Here is a 13,951-nt window from a genome sequence, read left to right on the forward strand (position 1 = left end):
ATGCTCGGCCTTGTGACTCCACCCAAAAGTATTCTGCGAATTGTGTCCGGTTTCATTACGTCGCTGATTTGTGTTTGAAGTGTGAACATGAATATGACGAAAGTATAATGTAGAAAATATTGGAGGACACAAACAAATGACTGTGAGTCTTTAATTATTTTCAACATTGACCGAGACAAGCCTGCACACAATAAATGATGGACAACACAGAGGACAGTTTGCTAGTTTCCATTTACTCACTCATTTCCATCCGCTGTCTTTTTTCGCTCCGAACATTCCTCTAATGACCTTTGAAAATGACCATAGTCATCCTTACAATACTGCACTGTAACATATGAATTTCGGTGCTAATTCCTACGCGACACGGACTTGAACACTGAGCAGCTGTAACAGCAATGTCACACACCGCGAAAGACTATGACTGAGTGTGCGCGCGTGTGCTGCCGAATGCACCGTGTTTTTCTATCTTCCCTCTGTGATCTCTATCTTTCATCTCCCCCATCCCCCTCCCATGCGCAGGGTAGCAAACCGGCTGCCTATAGGCTGGTTCTTTTTCCTCATATTTTTCTTCCTTCGTTGCTAATATGTTCACTTGGATGAAGTAACTGTGTTTATTTATATTGAACTATGTGCATGTATACGCTGCCTTCGGTATTTTCTAATTCGACTCATACGCTTTAAATTCAGTATATTATTTATTATGATGTTGTCCATGCCTTATTTATACATAGTACTCCATGTTTGCTACGTGTGTTTAGAAAAAGTGCTTAACGATTTAGAGTTACATTTAAGAAATAAACTTGCAATGGAATGAAACGAGGTGAGCTTGATTTAATAGCAAGCCTAGCTGATGAACCACAGGGCAGGCTACACATTATGCGCAGATATGAAATAAAATTTGCTCATGGTGGGCTGGTCTCATTACTGGTTTTTTTATCTTTTTATATATTTTTATCGGCATCCGTATTCTTTAAGACGACCAATATTATGCAAGTGAAGTATTCCAGCATTAAAGTAGATGCTCGAGGAAGTTGGTAGCTAGAGAATTCATTCTTGCAAATATGTGCTCTTCACGACGTTTGGACGACTCCTCCCGCCTGTCGTCCGAACGTGCTGAAGCACACATATTTACAAGCATGATTTATCGCTATCTACTCTCTACGAACAGTGGTTACGTATTCATCGAGTTTGTGACGATTTCACGTGCTAAAAAAACTAGCTTGATCACCCGAGTCGTGATTACCAAACACCCCCTTCATATTTTACGTCGCCCGTAGTAATTCACGGCTGACGTTTCATACTACGCAACTCGTATACGTTCGTTTTTCTAACAATCTTGGCATTTGTTTTCATGAGTTATTTCGTCATTCATCCAACCACATTGTATATACACACGCACAAACAGGCCAAACCATTATTGCTTACCCACAGCTAAGTGCATTTTCTGCAAGCGATGCCACCCTCACTGACCCCTAGCGGCAACCTCTCTAACTACCGATTCGAGACACGTTACAAGCGAAGCATTACAGGTCGCGCACAAATTGTACACCTCGAAAATGCCGAAATCACGGCCAGACGACTACGTAACATTACAGAGGGTAAGGAGAACAAAGCGACGGCGAATTGGCATAGAAGCGAAAGAGTGGGAAAAGGGAAAGGGGAGAACCGTGGGCGTCGCGCGGGGACGGGAGCTACGCATTACGCGGCTCTTTGTTGCGCACAAGTCGTCGAACAAATCAACCTTCTTTCAGCCTCGTTCACCGCACGCAGCGAGCCTAGATAACGACGCGACCCGAACGAACCTGCCTACCCGTTTTGACCAATTTCTCTTCTTCACACGGGCTACTTAGCTTTCTTCTTCATTTCTTTTTCGTGCCGCTATACTGGCCGCGTAATAAAAAAAAAAAGGAGGCGAATGCGCGGCGGCGGTTTACGGCAGCCATGACAGACCAAACTGCGTCATTTTCTGGTCTTTTTTATTCTTTTCGGACGAAAATCACCGGGGAAGCACCATACTCGTGGTAGGAAGGCCGTGAACGACCTAATCTTCTCCTTAAGTACACTATAGAGTTTCTGAACGACGACGCTTATGATCTACCACTCTAGTACGAAGAAGCCACGGTGAATGTCGTTTCACGCTCGCGTCTCGGACGAGTGCGGTGCTTGATGCAGCCGCGGCAGTTTAGCGCGTTTCGACGGGAACGCAAGTTTTGCGAGTTTATACAGCGTGATGTGCACGGTTGGACAAATGACCACCAACGCGAAAAAAAAGAGTGGTTGGGGGTTGGCTTCTGGGCATTGTCTTGCTAAGATTTTTTTTCGCGGACACGAAGTGGCATTGACATTCCGGCAGATCGTGCACGGTAAAAAAATTTATTCAAGCGCATGTTTTATACCTGCCAATATAGCAGAGTGAATTGGGCCCTGCAGCGCAGTTCTCGCACTTGTTTTTTTTTTTGCTTTTGTCAAATTAAAGTCACGTAAATTGTAATTTAGGGGTATGGACATTTATTATCTCAAATGTGCAGTGGGTTTTTAATTGTTTATTCTTTTTTTATTTGCCTTTCGTTCCTTCTTTTGTTTGATCTGTTCAACGTGCTTTCCTTGCATTAGTGATAGAAGTACATCTTGTGATGGCGGTTATCGTTTTCGCTTCGCGCCTGATGGGTTTGCGAATGTGCGCGTTATCGAAGCGTCGCATAACTTCGTCGAACGGAGCCGTCATTAAATTTGTTGATTACATTGTACGCGGGCACTCGTTAACGATCTGCCTGTTTTGCTTCGCTTAGGTAGACATTATAGAGTGAAAGACAGCTGTCCTGTAACGGGCTTGTGTCATCCTGATTGCACAGGACCACAACAGTCCGCCCGTTCGTTGAAATCACTCAATTTTTAGGACACTTTTTCCTTTGTCCATTCAGGTTCCTTCAAGGGAAGTTTCACTGTATGACCAAACTTGGCACCATTGTGTCCATTTCGAGAGAGAGCATGCAGTTACTCGAAAAAGCGGCGAGCCATGCATAGTGTCACCAGGCTCTTCACCACGTCAACACGCCGAACCTGTCAACGTATTGGCTGCGAAGCAATGGCGGCGAGCTGAGGACCCCGGGTATACGCACCACGAGAGAGTGCCAGGCCTGGGACGGAAAAGTCTGAGCGGGTACCCTGAAGCGATAAACGGCGTACGCCGATGACAGTGAGCGTAGATATATGGAATTATCACGGTGAATTCTTACAATATATGAGAGCTGCGAACGCCTGATTTCAGTGAGAGAGTCTGCCTCGGGAGTTTACCCAACAATGTCGTGCGATTTAACTTGAATCTCTCCTCGCTAAGCATCAACGTGGAAATTTATCATCACCTTGCCAAAGCCTAGCAACAACGTATAAAAGCAACCTAGAACTTGCATCACATAGCGAAGGCCTACAAAAAACTCAGACGCACCCAGATTAGTTTTCACACTCGACGTGTTGAGCTGCGCTTCTGTCTATACGTGGCCTCCGCAAATCAACTCCGGCGGCGCGTAGTCGCGCTGACGAAGCGAATCGCAGAGCTACATGGCCCTGACGAGCGACATCAAGCTTCGAATGTGAGAGACGCTTCATCGGTACCTTGCAACTTGACGGACGAAGACAGGTAAGTTGTCGGCATAGTTAGCACCCCTATATATGTGCTAGTCAGTGCTATTCGCATGCTGCCGAACAAAATGCAGGCATCGACAACTAGAAGTATGTGGCTATCCTGACACCATCACTCCAATTCTCGTAAGCCTTCAGAACTATGTTGCCTGAGGATGAAAGCGGCACCATCATGGCGTCACCATCTACAAAACTTTGGGTGCATGGGACTGCGCGTGCAAGTTGCGTGATGCGACGAATGCGTTGATCTGATTAAGCCACGGGAGTGACTCTCCGCCTGTGATGTTAAGCGCAGATGTGCCGTTACGTTGACGGCAGCAGTGACTTTTCTCTCCTCCTCCTCCTCCCTCTATCTAACGTTTATTCCAGTTACCCCTTCCCCAGTGCAAGGTATACCCTACCGGGCTCAGCCATTGTTAATCTTCCTGTATTTCTTTCATCCTTACTCTCTTTCTGTCTCGAATCACTGAGGCCGCGTACAACTGAACCCGTGGTTGAAATCTACTCCCCCAGGTGCCGCAACAATCGCAACTGTCCACAAGATAACAGTCTGATCTTTCGATGAGCTCATCCGAGTAATTTTCCCTATAATTATTCCCACAGTTAATTGGCTCTTCTCTACAAGGAAGCATTTTCTGCCTTCTGCACGCAGGCAAGATCGCACTTATAAAGCAGCGTATCGCTTTCGCGTATACGACAGTGTAATGATGAGTTACTACAGTCAATGTAGATAAAGATTAACGCAAGCGCCTGTTAACTGCAGCGGCAATGTCGGGAAACGCGCCGCTGTGTCGTTCCAGAGCGTGCCGTCATTGATGAGTGCCAAGAACATCACATTTTTTCATGTATAGGGGAGCACGGCAGAAAGGGGTGCATACATAACTGCCCGTTATAGGTGGCATTTGGTGTGTTCCTAAGTGGCGGAATCGTGCGCCTTCGCTCATGATCATGTTTTCTACAATTTGTCCCTTGCTTTTTTCTCTTTTTTTGTTTTTAAGCTCGCCTCGTGAGAAGCTGTGTTTATCTCAGTTTCGAGCTCCGTGCACATGTATCGCTGACTGAGCGTTCAAAACGCCGACGTCATGATGGGTCGCTTTCACCTGGCCACCCCCGCTCGGGAAAATGGACTGTGCTTGGCATTGTCGCTATCGGTGTGCTGGGAACTACAGCGCCGTGCGTCGCGATAACACCAGTCTTCCCAGAAGTCACACAAATGTTTTCTTTGTTTCATTGAGGGCCACCCCCGCTCGGCAAAATGGACTGTGCTTGGCACTGTCGCTGTCGGTGTGCTGGGAACTACAGCGCCGTGCGTCGCGATAACACCAGTCTTCCCAGAAGTCACAAAAATGTTTTCATTGTTTCATTGAGGGCCACCCCCGCTCGGCAAAATGGACTGTGCTTGGCACTGTCGCTGTCGGTGTGCTGGGAACTACAGCGCCGTGCGTAGCGATAACACCAGTCTTCCCAGAAGTCACAAAAATGTTTTCCTTGTTTCATTGAGGGCCACCCCCGCTCGGGAAAATGGACTGTGCTTGGCACTGTCGCTATCGGCGGGCTGGGAACTACAGCGCCGTGCGTCGCGATAACACCAGTTTTCTCAGAAGTCACAAAAATGTTTTCTTTGTTTCATTGCAAGGCCACCCCCGCTCAGGAAAATGGACTGTGCTTGGCACTGTCGCTATCGGCGTGCTGGGAACTACAGCGCCGTGCGTCGCGATAACACCAGTTTTCTCAGAAGTCACAAAAATGTTTTCTTTGTTTCATTGCAAGGCCACCCCCGCTCAGGAAAATGGACTGTGCTTGGCACTGTCGCTGTCGGTGTGCTGGGAACTACAGCGCCGTGCGTAGCGATAACACCAGTCTTCCCAGAAGTCACAAAAATGTTTTCCTTGTTTCATTGAGGGCCACCCCCGCTCGGGAAAATGGACTGTGCTTGGCACTGTCGCTATCGGCGGGCTGGGAACTACAGCGCCGTGCGTCGCGATAACACCAGTTTTCTCAGAAGTCACAAAAATGTTTTCTTTGTTTCATTGCAAGGCCACCCCCGCTCAGGAAAATGGACTGTGCTTGGCACTGTCGCTATCGGCGTGCTGGGAACTACAGCGCCGTGCGTCGCGATAACACCAGTTTTCTCAGAAGTCACAAAAATGTTTTCTTTGTTTCATTGCAAGGCCACCCCCGCTCAGGAAAATGGACTGTGCTTGGCACTGTCGCTATCGGCGTGCTGGGAACTACAGCGCCGTGCGTCGCGATAACACCAGTTTTCTCAGAAGTCACAAAAATGTTTTCTTTGTTTCATTGCAAGGCCACCCCCGCTCAGGAAAATGGACTGTGCTTGGCACTGTCGCTATCGGCGGGCTGGGAACTACAGCGCCGTGCGTCGCGATAACACCAGTTTTCTCAGAAGTCACAAAAATGTTTTCTTTGTTTCATTGCAAGGCCACCCCCGCTCAGGAAAATGGACTGTGCTTGGCACTGTCGCTATCGGCGGGCTGGGAACTACAGCGCCGTGCGTCGCGATAACACCAGTTTTCTCAGAAGTCACAAAAATGTTTTCTTTGTTTCATTGCAAGGCCACCCCCGCTCAGGAAAATGGACTGTGCTTGGCACTGTCGCTATCGGCGTGCTGGGAACTACAGCGCCGTGCGTCGCGATAACACCAGTCCTCCAAGAAGTCACAAAAATGTTTTCTTTGTTTCATTGCAAGGCCACCCCCGCTCAGGAAAATGGACTGTGCTTGGCACTGTCGCTATCGGCGTGCTGGGAACTACAGCGCCGTGCGTCGCGATAACACCAGTTTTCTCAGAAGTCACAAAAATGTTTTCTTTGTTTCATTGCAAGGCCACCCCCGCTCAGGAAAATGGACTGTGCTTGGCACTGTCGCTATCGGCGGGCTGGGAACTACAGCGCCGTGCGTCGCGATAACACCAGTTTTCTCAGAAGTCACAAAAATGTTTTCTTTGTTTCATTGCAAGGCCACCCCCGCTCAGGAAAATGGACTGTGCTTGGCACTGTCGCTATCGGCGTGCTGGGAACTACAGCGCCGTGCGTCGCGATAACACCAGTCCTCCCAGAAGTCACAAAAATGTTTTCTTTGTTTCATTGCAAGGCCACCCCCGCTCAGGAAAATGGACTGTGCTTGGCACTGTCGCTATCGGCGTGCTGGGAACTACAGCGCCGTGCGTCGCGATAACACCAGTCTTCCCAGAAGTCACAAAAATGTTTTCTTTGTTTCATTGAGGACCACCCCCGCTCGGCGAAATGGACTGTGCCTGGCATCGTCGCTATCGGCGTGCTGGGAACTATAGCGCCGTGCGTCGCGATAACACCAGTCTTTCCAGAAGTCACAAAAATGTTTTCTTTGTTTCATTGAGGTTCTACATTTCGTATGTCCCAGCTAGCTATAGGCGGCATTTTTTCAGCAGAACGTGGTTTGAAGGATCCACTTCTTTTTTGGTGTCCTTATAACCGGTTGCTTTCGGGACTTTCAAACCCGAGAATCAGTATTGTCTTTTCTCGGCCCATTTAATGCATAGTTTGAATTTAGACAGGGTTTTCTGTGTCTGTGCCACGGCAAGTTCCTCGGGAAACTTCAAGCGTGCCCGACCATCCACAGCTTCATTGCCGAAACGATTGCAGCAAGCCCGGACAAAGGTCTTCCTTACCTACAAAGGTATAATTTAGTACCATTTTCATTACGAACTATAGGTATATTATTCCCCTAAGCATAATTTCAGACGTTACAATAGCATTGCAGGTATGCGACTCCTTGACTTTGGTATACCTAGACGAAAAGACAGGGTCTGTATAAGTATTCTGCTTTCCCCTAAACTGTGAACATGACTTGAATGAACCAATTGCCTACCCGCACGACACTTGCAATGTGTTACAGGCTGTCCCTCCTACGCAGACTGTACTTCAGTACCTTTCACTCTCAAACTGTCACGAATTGTCAAGCTGAAGTTATTTCGTCCTACTGAAACGCGGCAATGTAATGAAATAAATGTAGAACTGTGAACTCACAGTAGAACTGTGAGCATACCTCCACAATGCAGAAAGAGCGCTCGCCTGCAGCGTGCGGCATCGAAATCAGAGAAGACCCTAATCCTTCACCCATGTGTGTGTGTTCGGTAGTAGCAGTCACACGTCAGCGTTCGTGTTCCTAAGTAATACTTCGTCTAATTTTATTTTTATGTAGTGCGACCTGAGCATATCTCTGAGGCGACGTAGAAAGAAGCACGTGGTTGAGATCTGCTCCGCCAGGTGCCGCCACAATATAAAATCCACTATAGGGAGCGTACATGACAGTCGTCCTGTAGGTTCCCTAAACTGCGCACAGGAAAGTAGTCTGCTCTTTCAATAAAATTGTGCAATAATTTTCTATAACCGTCGTGGTATTTAATTGGTCCCTATCATAAACTTATGCTGTGATATCATACGTAGTCTGATAAAACTGCAGCGATCGATTGCGTACCTGACTTAGATTTTAGAAGACTTTTTGTCGAATATTCGAAAAATTGGAAGCAATTTCTCGACAGCGAGTGCTACGATGAGACACAACAGTAGCGCTTGGTGCTCGGCCTGCTATATTAAAAAAAAAGAGATAAGAAACGTTGGCTACATTTCGTTCTAATGCGGCTCTGACTCTGTCTATATAATTCCGCACGAACCGCATACGTGTCATGCATGTCTGTACTAGAGTGCGTGGACATTGGAGATCTTCAGGCGTGAAGAACGCCCCAGTGTTGCTCGTCTATAGACAAAACACCTGGCTCACCCACGTATTCATAAACGAACGCGTACACATATAGACCAAACAGCACCTACAATATGCACGCACGAACGCGTCGTTATAAAGAACATCGCGTTTTACCGAATGCCCCTGATGCACGCTCGCGTATACTAACTCAGTGTGAGCACGAAAAGGACGGGCAATAAGGGCTCCCACATGAGCTGCTTTACGCGTACGAGGTGCATGCACGAAACAAAGATATATCAACGCCCCTCCAGCCTTTGTTGAACGAGAACAAGTTTATTCTTAATGTCTCTATTTTTATGTCTTTTTTGTCTGGCAAGAAGAGCAGATGCACATTCCCTTGTGGCCCACCTGCGTGCGAAAAAAAAACAATCAGATTTCTATGTATTGTTTTCGCAGTTATTTTACGTCACTGAATCTCCGAAAAATTGTTCGCTTTATCTCCTGCATACGCTTCCCAGTGGTTGTTCTGGCACCGAACAACAAAAGCAAACCACGTGACGTTTTCTTTTCCTATAGCGCCTGCACGTTCTTGCTCTTCAAATATCTTCATATACGTCGACGTCTGCGAACAACGTATGCCTGAATATTTGCCCGATAAGGAGCGTCTGCGCTTTCTCTGCATATGTGGTACGCGAAAAAGACAAATCGCTAAGCCTCGCCTGCATAGCCCGCGCTGCTATGGCGTGCTCGAAATCATTGGCGCGCTGTACAGACGCTAGGGGGCGCGCGCTTCGGCGCCTGGATATTCAGGCAGCACGGGTGACGAAGACGTCGTGAATTCCGTTCCTTTCGAGGTGCCTGCGATGGTGATGGTTCGTGGGGGGACGTTCTAAGGAAAGTGCGGTGCTTAGAAAATGAATTCAGCCGAATTGGCAATCTGCCATACTCTATGCATGCGCGTGCCTGCAGCAAAAGTGAGACAGAAAAAAAATACAAGATGGACGGGGCGCACAATTCCTAACGAGACGAGAGTGACGATGCTTTTTTTTTATTATATAACGATTACTCAATGCATAGGAGCAGGTGTAGACGCATTTATGAAGTGGCTGTGGTAGCTGCGTTATTCTTACGCACAGACCACACGCGTGGAAAGAAGCAAATTATAGAGCTTTTGTATAATGATTGCAGATCATAGTCGATATGACGGGTAATTTTCTGTTTGCGTGTAAACGCGTTCAAATAGATATCTCTTTTTTTCTTAAGACATATTTAGGAATCGTCGAAGTGAGTACTAAAACGTGGATTACTTTTGCGCGTAAGTGAATGCACAAACTCATCTCTAGGAGCTGTGAAATAAAAAAAAAAAGTGCACCAAGTATGCAAACATTTTCCAACTAAATCTATAGGGCGTGTGACAGCTTAGGATTCTTAAATCTAGCCGTGTTTCAAACTGAATGTGTGCTTTTTCAACATGGAGAACTTTGAAGTGCTCAGTTCGATGCGCTTGTTTTATTTTTAAAAAGTGTATTTTCCCGTTAATAGCACTAATATCAGTTTTCAAGTTTCAACTTCATTAACAAAATGTAAACCCACCTCTGTAGGGCTTATAAATGCCCCTGGTAGGTATTTAAGGTAACAAAATGAAGTGAAATGAAAATCGCAAGATAAATTGCATGTATAGAAATGCAACGTTTACAAAAGCCAAGAAGTAAGGTACGTGGAAGAACATATCACAAGATGACAAAAAAAAAATTAGTAAACACAGGAACCGACCATACAGGTAGAGATTTACTATGCATCTGCAAATATAACAAATGGGAAGATGCCTCGACAGACATGGATATATAGGCAACATATAAACTGATTGATATAGACTAATTAACGCGATGAAAGTAGCTGTGGTTTGTTGGTCTTTACATAGAATTCACGCCTCGTATAGGCCCCGCCGCGGTGGTCTAGTGGCTAAGGTACTCGGCTGCTGAGCCGCAGGTCGCGGGTTCAAATCCCAGCTGCGGCGGCTGCATTTTCGATGGAGGCGGAAATGTTGTAGGCCCATGTGCTCAGATTTGGGTGCACGTTAAAGAACCCCAGGTGGTCGAAATTTCCGGAGCCCTCCACTACGGCGTCTCTCATAATCATATGGTGGTTTTGGGACGTTAAACCCCACAAATCAATCAATCAAATAAACGCGTCGTATAGCTCTTTTACGTAAATCACCACTTCCGCGGGAATCAGCATTTTCGCTAACGTGAAAACTCCGTGCCAGCATACGAAATCGACACTCGCTGTGCTATGCATAGTATAGCTAACAAATTCGCTCAAATTCCTTGGGATTCGTTATATCGCGACTTGGCTGTGCTTTGATGGAATCTGCAAGAATCGCACGGGCAAATGCAAGATAGTGTGCCCGTGGAGTGCGTCACGTATAGCTTTGCTCAATGTAAGACGGCACACTGATATTTTATAGTATTCATGTTTGTGGGTATTTAATTCTAGTTTTAGTTATAATATGAAGTTCCGTTGTTTTACTACTTTTTGCCTTTCAAAAACTCTGTCAAATGACCACTGTTCCACACAATCTCATTTCTTGTTTGTTTTTATTAATATGTTGTTATCAATACAAGTCATATACGTACACTTACAATATTTTGTTGTATGAATTGTATAGTGCTGCCATAAAGGGCCTTCAGGCACTCTCAAGCTGTTTGCAAGAGATTTTTGACTGAAGGGCCCCAACAAATTAAAAAAACTGCTGTAAATAAAAATTTGATTGATTCATTCATTCGTTGATTCATTGATTGATTGATTATGCGTAGCTACCTGTTCTGCTCACATGTTCACCAGATATATGAATAAATTTACTACGAAAGAAATGCTTCGAGGAACACTTGAAATTACTAGCAACACATTGTGTACCTGTTCTATATAAGTAAAATAGTGGGGAGATTTTTCTTGTTCATATATAGCGCTACTGACACATCATTTTCTCCCACTAGTGCGGGGTCATCGCCTTCAGAACCACTAACTCATCGTAGCGCTCGGTGCTCGATCGGGCTGCTATAAAAAAAAGACAAGAAACGTTGACTACATTTTGTTCTAATCCAGCTCTGACTCTGTCTCTATAATTCACGAACCACTAACTCAGCCGCTAAACACGGCTGCATGAAAGAGGAGGACGAAGTGGGTTTTCCGTTGGATGCTGGTCTGGCGCCATCTTGCTCGTCGGGCTCTCTGCGCTGTAAATAGATCATTAAACAAGTTACTCGTAACAATATACATAGCTGCAGTTGATGACATTGACAAATGCTGTGTCCGCGGTGTCACCGCTGGCCTGATGTCGTGCGGCTGTTGGCTTGATCGGCCACGCTATATTCTCGTAATCATGGTCAGAGCTGTCTGCACGTTGCGCGGCGGCCCTGGGCTTTAGCGTATCAAACACGTACAATTGTCAGCAAGCTTAACATGAACGCTCGGACGCGTGGTATAGACTATGTGGACTTATGCCAGCTGCAAAGCAGTGGATGCTATTGCCGAGATAATACTTCGGCATACTTGGATAGTATGTCGGCATGTATGGGTAACATATCGGCAACGTAATCCAGAGCTACGCGGTGCTAGCGTCAGTCAAACTGCTTCGAGACATGCTCTGGAGCATTCGTGTTAAGCTTGCTCACGACTGTACATGGGGGTCGAGGTACATGTGTGGAAGCGCGTGTCTTCGGCGCTCAAATTATTTTTGAAAATGACCTACCAACTAGCCCAACAAGTTCCTTCACTGTGGAATATAAGAAAGTGTGAATATAAGGGCCCGTTTTCTTCGTTAGGCACAATATTATTGAGAACCAACGGACCATAGTTGTATATCAGTTCTCATAAGTATTACTGCACTTTCACTGCGCATGGGCAGTACAGTACCGGCAGAAAAAACCGTGAAATGTTGCAGTGTGCGTGTACGTAAAGATTCTGGAGCATGCGGGTCGGTTGACGACTAGACCAAGCGTGTCGGAGAAACGCAACTGCCCAAGGGAAGAGGGGGGGGGGGGGGGTCGCGTCTGCGAGAATTCAGAGAAGCGGAGAATGGTGGTGGATGTGGCTGGTGTAGGCGATGTCGACAGGGTGGGAGAGAGGAAAGCGCATTGGTGCTCGGAGGAGGGGGGCGCAGCTGATTCGAGCTCGTCACGCCAACGGGCCATCAACGAAGCCGACGCGGCGCCAGAATTCGCGAAATCTCCCGCTGCCAGGGGGCGCTGCATACCTTCCTTCGCAGCTGATTTTTTTGGAGGAAGCATGACGCTGGTGCATGGAATGAGAGCGAGTTCTGCATGAAGTTGTTGGGTTCAGTCGAAACAGCAAGAAAAAAATATGGGTGAGGTAAACGAGCTAGCGCCATAGGGTTGCACATGCGCAAGTGCAAGACATGGTGGCACCGTGCAGATGTTGTCGCGGCAGCCCGAATCAGACAAGAAACATGAGTTCCATGCGCTCTAAGTAATGCGACATGCATGCATAAAGCACAAAGAAAACTCTGTTGTCAGTGCGTGTTGTTGTTCTCGAATGTTTCGCGTGTTCACGCCATTGAATACAACCTCGAGCAACAGAGTAGAGTGAAGGGACAGGTGCTGTGAACCGCGTTCTGTATTCTCGTGGCAGTCAAATGAAGATTCAATAAAACGAGGTAAATAACGATCGTAGTCTTCGGGTTTTAAGTACCAGGTCTCGAGTTTCGTACCAGGCGTCAGCGGTCGCATTGCCATGGGCGTAGACAAATGAAAATTCCTCTCTACGAGGCTATACGCGCTGAACATCTGTACTAGCCCGCTGAAATTCGAATGAATTCGCTATAACGTTTGTTATATAGCTCGTCCCCATGCCTTGATCTATGCCAAGCGTTAATGACTAATAAGTTAACCCGGGTCATGTAATTTGGGAGGGAGAGGGTAGTGGTTTTAAAAGAGGAAATAACGAGAAATGTCAACCATGCAGCTGTGTGCACCAAAGGGGACGTCTCAGCAGTGGTTCACAAGGGAAGGGATAAGGAGAGTATAAAAGAGGTGGAGAGAAAAGTAAAGATTGGGAGACGGTTAGAGAAGTCTGCCCACGGGGCCCCCATAGGCTAGCGGTCGTCGAAGAGTTTCACCGAAACTTCAAGAGCTCTGATTTATGTCATACACATCTACTAAATGAATTGAAAATTCCGTTATCTTGAGGCGGAAATTGGGAAACCCTTATTTACCGGTTGGGAACTGGCTAAACCAATCATTTTTACACAAAATTTGGCGCGCTGAAACTTCTGATTGTAATTGCGGTTTTGCAGATGAAGACATATATCACCTTTTTCTAGAATGCCCACAGCAAGAAACAGCAAGACACCAACCTAAATCATGCTTAATGGCTTTAGATCGAAGACCATTCTGTTTAAGGAAACTCTTGGGCCTATGGCCGACGAGATGTTAACAAAAGAGCGCAGTAAAATCATTGGAAGCTTTTTGAAGACCTTGGCATCCTTGGCCGATTAGTGCCTTCGCCCCCCCCCCTTTTTTTTTAAACGTGACAACCATATTTACTTGACTGTTGACTGTATTCATTGGTTACCCTTCAGTTTGTTAACACCAC

The sequence above is a fragment of the Rhipicephalus microplus genome, chromosome 8 (genome assembly GCF_043290135.1).
Source record: "Rhipicephalus microplus isolate Deutch F79 chromosome 8, USDA_Rmic, whole genome shotgun sequence".
Taxonomy (NCBI): Eukaryota; Metazoa; Arthropoda; class Arachnida; order Ixodida; family Ixodidae; genus Rhipicephalus; species Rhipicephalus microplus.